Here is an 8714-nt window from a genome sequence, read left to right as displayed (position 1 = left end):
AACTTCTAATTTTCCAATTTCAAGCCAAAATCACGTATGGAGCTCCAAATCACTATCCGGATACACTCCTAAGTCCAAAATCACAATACGGAACTATCAAAACTATCAAAACTCCATTCCAAAGTCGTTTACACATAAGTCAATATCCGATGAACTCTTTCAACTTAAGCTTCCAACCTTGGGACTAAGTGTCCCAATTCATTTTGAAACATCCCCGGAACCATAACAACTATCCCGGCAAGTCACATAACAAGTATCCAAATTCTCCATCGTCAATAACATGTGTACCTTTCTCAGCTAAGTGGTTAGTTTTATCAAGTATCATATGTATACTCTCTTTAATACACATAGTTCTTTATTAAATACCTTATACGTTTTACTATGTGGAGAATAACCTAGAAAGATACCTTCATCACTTTTAGCATCAAACTTTCCTAGAGCCTTTTTACCATTATTATTTACAAAGCACTTACTACCAAAGGCACTTAGGTGAATAATGTTGGATTTTTTGTCCTTAAGTAACTCATAGGGGGTCTTTTCAATTATTGTCCTAATCATGCACTTATTAATTACTGCCTCTGTTTTAATTTATGTGAACCTATTTCCTTTTTAGTCTATGCAAAAAAGAATGACCCCTTTCCCTATTTGAAAATAATTTACCTTTATGAAATAATTTATATCCACACAAAATATATGTGCATCATTTTACACTACAAGTTTAAAAGTCTACTTTCTTTTCTTAAACTCTGTGCCCAGTCAAATGGATTAAACAGAAGGAGTGTATAACGTGCAATACTCATAGCTTTAGCCCAAAAAGATTTAGGAAGGCCGCTATTAATTAACATAGTTCTTTCCATATCCTCTAAGGTCCTATTATTTATTTCAATAACACCATTATGTTGTGGGGTCCTAGGTGTGAAAAAAGTTATGATCAATTCCATTATTCACAAAGAATTCAATAAAGTTTGCATTTTCAAATTCAGTTCCATGGTCAGACCAATACTAACAACATGAGTATCCATTTCCCTCTACAATTTCTTGAGAAAAGTTACAAACATGTCAAATGTCTCATCTTTAGTTGCAAGAAGTATGGTCCAAGTAAATTTGAAGTCGTCATCAACAATCACAAACACATAACTCTTTCCTCATCTAGTTTGAACCCTCACAGGTCCACATAAATCCATGTGTAGCAGTTCTAGAGCTCGAGAAGTACTTACAACTTTCTTTGATTTGAAGGATGATTTGACATGTTTATCTTTAGCACAATCATCACAAATGTTTTCCCTTGAATTTTGATTTTGGAAGCCCAAGAACCAGGTCCTTTGTTATCAGTTTATTCAACAATGAGAAACTAATCAATTTATTCAACAATGAGAAACTAACATGTTCTAGCTTCTTATGCCACATGAAGGAATCAATATCAAGTGCATTAACATTTGACAATTCATTTTCAGGTGAAGACATAATATAAGCTTTATAAAAACATATGTGCCTTTTATCTTTGAGAATCAGGTTCCCAGAGTTTTCATTTATAACCATGCAATTTTCAGAAGTAAACAGAACTTGGTTCCCTTTATCACGCATTTAAGAAACACTTATCAAGTTATGCTTTAAACATTTAACATAGTATACACTTTCAATAGCATAAAAGTCTGACTTACCAACCTTACCTATACCGATTATATTACCTTTTTAACATTGCCAAAGCCCACACTCCCACCTTCATAGGCTTTTAGTGATAGAACATTTTCTCTTTTTTCATCATATGGAGGGAGCAAGCACTATCAACATACCACCATTTTTATTTTCTCTCACCTTAGCCTGCAAAAATATTCAAATATTACCTTAGGAACCCAGGCTAGCTTTGGTCCCTTTCTTTGAGTAAAATAATGAATCACATTTCTTTTAGTCCAGCCTGAAAGTCTTGCTTTTTTAGCGAAGGACCACGTTTATTGTTCTTCTTTTTCTCAACATATGCGATATTTTTCCTATTTGATTTAATCCTAGCCCATGCATGTTTACTTTAAGTGGCCATTATTACCACAATGTGTGCACAAACGATTGTCAAAAATATCAACATACTTTTTATGGAGATTATACGAGGTTTTAGCCTTAGGATGTCCTCAACCATTTTTATTGTTACTGTGATTCTCATGCATGTTAAACATTATTTCCGAAGATCTGGTCTACATATGATTTCTTTCCAGTTCATACTTGATTTTGTTCAAGTTTTCTTCAAGCATCCTAGCACTTTCACTTTCAACTAGGAGATTAGTTTTAACCTTATTCAGTTCACTCTCTAGTTTCTCCTAAATCTCCGTGAATCATTCCTTTCCTCTGATAGAAGCATCAAGAAGTTTTTTATTCTCAATTTCTAAAGCTGCCTTTTCATTTTCTAATGTAAGAACATGGTCCTTTAGATCGGTGATGAATATTTTGCTACATCCTATGCGTCCCAAGGTGATGTATAATAAATATGAGACTTGTTAATCATGATTTAAATGAGTCAAAGTCATAATATGACTATATATGATGTTTGGATATAAAATATAAAGTTTGGAAAAAATCGAATTTAAGTTGCGGAAAAACCGACTAAGGATTTGCCTTGTAACGAAACGTTTTGTGCAATACATTTCGTGTGATATATGAGGTCTTCTTGGGACATGTTATATACCAAATTTAAGGTCTTTTAATGAAGTTTCTAACACTCTTAACAGTTCATTCATACGACATCCTGATAAAAAGATATAAGCGTCTGAAGAAAGGTCAATGCGTGCCAAGCTAGCACCTCTTTAACTTTTCAAAAGTGAATATATATATATATATATGCCTTGTGTCAGTCTTTTTCTTTATTTTTCCAGATACCATGACCAAATAAGATGTATAAACTTACCATTAAGCTTTCTACAAGGGTATAAAAAAGGATTAACATCTCGGGTATGAAATCAAGAAGCGATAACATTAGAACGATCCCTACGACATAAGTATCATTATACTGCCTCTCTTTTTCTTTGTAGTTTGAGTTTTGGAAGGTACTTCATAGTTAAAAAAACTCCTAATTACTGTATTTAAGCTTTTAAATCTCAAGGAAGGTTGATAAATTCGTTTTCTAATAGTTAGGACTCACGAGACGGTGATCGGAAGCCGTGAGTTCGATTTATTCCACTTGTAGTGGACTGTTTTGTAGTCCACTCATGTTGGCCTCTTGTGCTACTGATTTATGGAGTTTGGAATGATAAAGGTCGTGGAGAAATGCCACATGTGGTAGGATAGTAGGTTGGTCGCTCGTCGTTGCAATTTCAGGCTAATTGATAACTTGTTGATTGGGTGTGTTATGGTATATTTGGGCTTTTTGTTGTATTAAAGGTCTCGACTTGTAGTTAGGTTATTTTTGAGTTGCTGATTATATTGTGTTGTTGTCTCGCCTATAGTAGGCTTGAGGAGGCAGTAAAATCAGGGAAAATGCTACCATTTTGTTACAGATTAAATTACTTTTGTTATATAAATGAGAGAGTCATTCGTAGCTTGACAATAGCTTCACTGTCGTTGTTGTAGATTAAGGTGCATTGAGCTGAGTTTAGCATTGTTATTGGACAGATTTCTATAACGTATGTTAAGGTTATCCATTCTTTCCTTTTGGCATGATTCATATGATACAACGAAATGAGCAAACACGCAACTTTCACAAATAACTATTCTCTTAGAAGTACTAGGGCTGCCTATGTTCTTGATCCCCCGTATGTCCTATTATTATATCGTCTGTTTATGGGTCTCAGAAAATACATAATTTTATAAAGTTTATTTCGTGATATTAACGAAGGCATATTGATTTTATGACATCCCGAGAGATCTTATTGACTTACTTCTTATGCACTGCATTCATTTATACATGTACATTAACCCATGACCAGATGGCGTTATATATGCGTAGATTATATGTACGTCCGAATCGGAATCAAAGTAGTATCCACATGGGGTAGGGGGAAAGGTTATGGTGTTATATACGCACCACCACCTGATCAGTTGGTATACATTGATGATTTCTCCCACTAAGGCCGAGATGATATGATGGGATGCCCTCAGATGCTTGATGATATTATGTACGTATATACCTATGCATGATATGACATTTATGCGCATATGCATGACATTATAATTGTTTCATGATTCACAGAGCTATTCAGACTTACGGGTTGAGTCCTTTACTCCATGTTTCTTTCATGTCTTTTATACACTGATTTTTATGTCTTACATACTGATTTATATACCTTACATACTCGGTAAACTATTCGTACTAATGCCCATATTGCCTGGGGCCTGCGTTTTATGCCCGCAGGTGCAGGTAGAGAGGCTGATAGTCCCCTATCTTAGGATCCTTGCTCAGCGAGAGTTGGTGTGCTCCATTTGATCCGGATCTGCTATTGGGTTTTGGTACGATATTTTTGTATACATATATAGGTATGACGGGGTCCAATCCCGTCCTTTATACAGTTGTACACTCTATTAGAGGTCTGTAAATAGTCATGTATCGGCTTCTATTTTGATATATAGTTGTCCATAGCAGCCATGTCGGCTCGTCCTACCGTATTTCGTATATATATATATATATATATATATATATATATATATATATATGTCTTTTGGGCATTTTTCTTCACGTATGTTATTCACATGATTTAGCAGTTTATTGACAGGTTGTATGACCTACCCCTATTTCATTTTTATATCGTAGACGTATGCTTAGGGGTATTCGACAGGTAGGACTCGGGCACTCGTCATGGTCCATAGGTTTGGATTGTGACAAAAGTGATATCAGAGCAGCTCCGTCCTAGGGTTGTCTAAGACCATGTCTAGTAGAGTATTGTTTATAAGTGTGTTGTGCACCACACTTATAAACAGGAGGCTCAGGACATATAGGATGTTATCTTCCCTTCTTATCTTAGATCGTGTGATATAAGGATTCATTTTCCTAATGATATGTTATGTTTTCAGCGATGCCTAAGAAGGCTACAGCCGCCCAGAAGGGCAAGTCTGTGGTTGATGAGACTACGAGTTATTACAGTCTCAAAATCAAAAATGGTTACAGTTTAGAACAATTGACTCAATCTAACCAACTAAAAAACTTCAACAGCTTTGTCTTCTTGAACATGTTCTTTAGTCGAGCAACTTGAATCTTCAAGAGCACTTTCTTGTCGGGATTGCTATTGCCAAGAGTAATTCTGTGAAATAATTCCAATAGCACGAGTCTTGAATAACTATAGAAGGTCTCTTTATATAGGTGTGAGGTTGGCTAAAAATTTATTTCAATTAATGCTCCAAAACCTAGAATATTTCGGTTAACGAAAACCTTTCCAACTTTGATTTACTTTCCTTATTTGTTTCCAACTCCTCAACCTTTTCGTTCAATGCAATTATTTTCATAATTGTTAAATCTTTTTCGAACATGAATTCCTCAGCTAATGCTTTCCTTGTAGCACGCAAACGAGCTTTCTTAAGAAATCAACTTGCACACGTATTTGTCTATTCCGCGTCTGGTCATCATTCTGCACTAGTCTACTATGAACCTTGTTCCTTCAACAACAACATAAGATATCTGCACACCAGACCAGTAGTATAGTGACCTGTCCATGAAACTCGATTCTTTCGATATAATTAATTCTGGTTTGTTAATCATCAAAACACAAATGTACTCAGCTCAACAAAACATTTTCTTGTTCCTTTCTTAGAGAAATTTATGAATGTTTAACTACAAAATAAATGAAAGTGAAATCAAATATTTTCGATCGACTTATTAAAGTCATAAATTATATGATTTGCAAGTTATTAAATTTCAATTAGCAATTATGACTACTCTTCGATGTTGTTCTGAAATGCATGCCTTGATCAGCATCACAAAAATTTGATGTACCACCTATTACGCTATTTGTGTGTGTTTTTTATGTTGTAGCGACAAATATCCACAATGTTATGTTCAAATATGTAACGACTCGGCCAGTCGTTTTGAGTATTTTAGCCTCATTTGTACTATTTGACGCTTTACACATGTGTAATTATGGTTACGTAACTTACGGGGATGGTTGGTTTGGGAGAGGTTTGGATTGATTTGGGACACTTAATCCCTTAATTAGAGGCTTCAAATGTGAGAATTGACCGGAATTTGACTTTTGTGTAGATTATTCTGGAATGGTATTTTTATGGTTCCAATAGCTTTGTATGATAATTCTGGACTTAGACGTATGTCTGAATTTGATTTTGGAGGTTCCTAGGTTGTTTTGGCTTGAATTGGCGAAAATTAAAAAGTTAAAGATTTGGAAGATTGATAGGTTTGACCGAGAGTTGAGTTTGATGATATCGAATTCGGATTGTAGTTCCGGGAGTGAGAATAGGTACGTTGTGTTATTTGGGACTTGTATGCAAAGTTTGAGGTCATTCCAAGGTGTTTAGGCAAGTTCAGCATACGTTTTGAATTTGAAAAATTTGGATTAGTTCCTTAGGCTTGAATTGAGGTGTGATTCATGATTTTGATGTTGTTTTGTATGATTTGAGGCCTCAAGTAGGTTTGTGTTTTGTTTTCGGATTGGTTGGTGTGATTAGACGGGGTCCCTGGGGCCTTGTGTGTGTATTGGATGGGTTTCAAATCATTTTCCCCTTGTTTTGGACTACTGATTGGCTGGTGTCTAGTTTTCTTCTTCGCGATCACGACCAGGCAGTCGCGTTTGCGGAGGGTGTTTTGGTGTTAGGCGGGTTTGTTCTTCGCGTTCGCAAAGGAGGGGTCGCATTCGCGGAGCTTGTGAGGCAATGGCCTACGCATTCGCGTAGGTGAGGCCGCATTCGCGTAGAGGAAGGCTGGCTGGGGGTGGCATGTATTTGTTCTTCACGATCGCGTGCATGCAACTGCATTCGCGTAGGCCCCAGCAGGTTGAGCATCACGTTCGTGTAGGAGGGTCAGCATCTGGGCGGAGGATTTTGCCTTCGCGATTACGACATAGGTCCCGCGATCGCGATGTGTACGCTGGACAGACCGCTTAAGTACTCTATTTCAAGGGTTTTGGTTATTTTATCACATTTTGAGTTATAGAGCTCGGATTTGAGCGATTTTGGAGGGGATTTTCACGACTAGATAAGTATTTTTGACTCGGATGTTTTTATTATTCATAATTCCAACCTTGAATTTGGCGATTGATTGGTAAATCTAATTGTAAAAATTGGGGATTTTAGTAAAAACCTTTCTAAAGTAAACATTGACAATTTGAAGGTCGATTTGAGGTCAGAATTGGGTGAAATGCATAGATGTAGACTTGTATCGGAATGGGTGTTCGGAATTTATGGGTTTGGTCGGGTTCCGGGGTGCGGGCCCGGGGCTGACTCTTTTGGGTTGACTTTGCATAATTGAACCAAGATCGTAGCTTTATTGTTTGGGCTTGTTTCCTATGGCTTTTATTGATATCATTAAGTTATTTTGGCTAGATTCGAGCGTCCGGAGGGTGATTCACATGGGAAGGGCTTCTTAGAGTATTGACTTAGCTTGTTTGAGGTAAGTATCTTGCCTAACTTTATGTAGGAAAATTTTCCCTTAGGATTTGATCTAAGTTGCATTATTTGTGCCGTGTGAAATAATGTTTACATAAGGTGACGAGTGTGTACACAGGCGTATGTCTGGTAATTGATCGTATTAGACCTTAGGCGATTAATATGCCTTGAATTGGGATTGTTTCTTATTTGAAATATTCTTTATTGTTGTTCACTTCCCGTACTCTTATGTTATTGTTATGATTTTTGTACATATTTTTGTTAAATCGTGGTCTATATCTTGTTGTGACTTTCGTATTGTTGTTTCGGTGATATTATGGCAATTGTGCGGATTGATTGTTGTGTGTTGTGAATAAGATCTGCATGCGACAACACAAGGGTGAAATTCCATTGCTAATATGCATGCAGCGAGATAAGGGTGACTATTTACGTGCATGTTGCGACGTACTGGTGGCATTCCATTGAAAATGTGCATGCAACATCATAAGGGTGGCTTGCCGGGGATTGTCATGAGATATATCGGGGGTGATTCTTGTTATTGTTAGATGTGTTGGAAATGAGGTTTGATGTTTTGATCAAATTCTTGTTTTTATTAAAGGGGAATTCTTGTTTTTATTAAAGGGAAAAGGGCCAAATATTCCCCTCTACTTTAATATAATGTTCACATCTATCCTCCATTATACTATCGGGACATATCTACCCTTACCTTTAGTCAAACTTTTTAAAAATACCCTTCACGTAACGAAAAGCCACCAAATTAATAAAATAATCATTTAAAAAAATTCATTAACCCAAAACCAATTAAACCCATCATATAAAAATTTGAAACCTAAATTTGTGAGACATCTTAATACATTTTATTTATTTAGAGAGAGACGAGAATGATGGTGGAAGTAGAATTAGTAAGTACTTATATTTTTGTTTGTTAGTTGTTCATGGTGGCATTAGGATGCCATGTTATCACTTTCGATTATTTTTTTTTGTGTGGTTATAACATGTAATCCCTTTGTCTAAACAGTGTTATATTTTGAGATTTCTTGTGTACTCTCGGTAGAGCTTATGATTCCGTATTACCGGATAGTCACACCCCAACCTTGGGAGGTGCGACCGGCACACGATGCCCGAAGACCCGTGTGAACTGATGTATGATCTTACATCCTTTTTATTCATAAAACCTGGGCCAC

This window comes from Nicotiana tomentosiformis, chromosome 8 (genome assembly GCF_000390325.3).
Source record: "Nicotiana tomentosiformis chromosome 8, ASM39032v3, whole genome shotgun sequence".
NCBI lineage: Eukaryota > Viridiplantae > Streptophyta > Magnoliopsida > Solanales > Solanaceae > Nicotiana > Nicotiana tomentosiformis.
The sequence above is the reverse complement of the archived record's forward strand: the minus strand, read 5'-3'. Positions refer to the sequence as shown.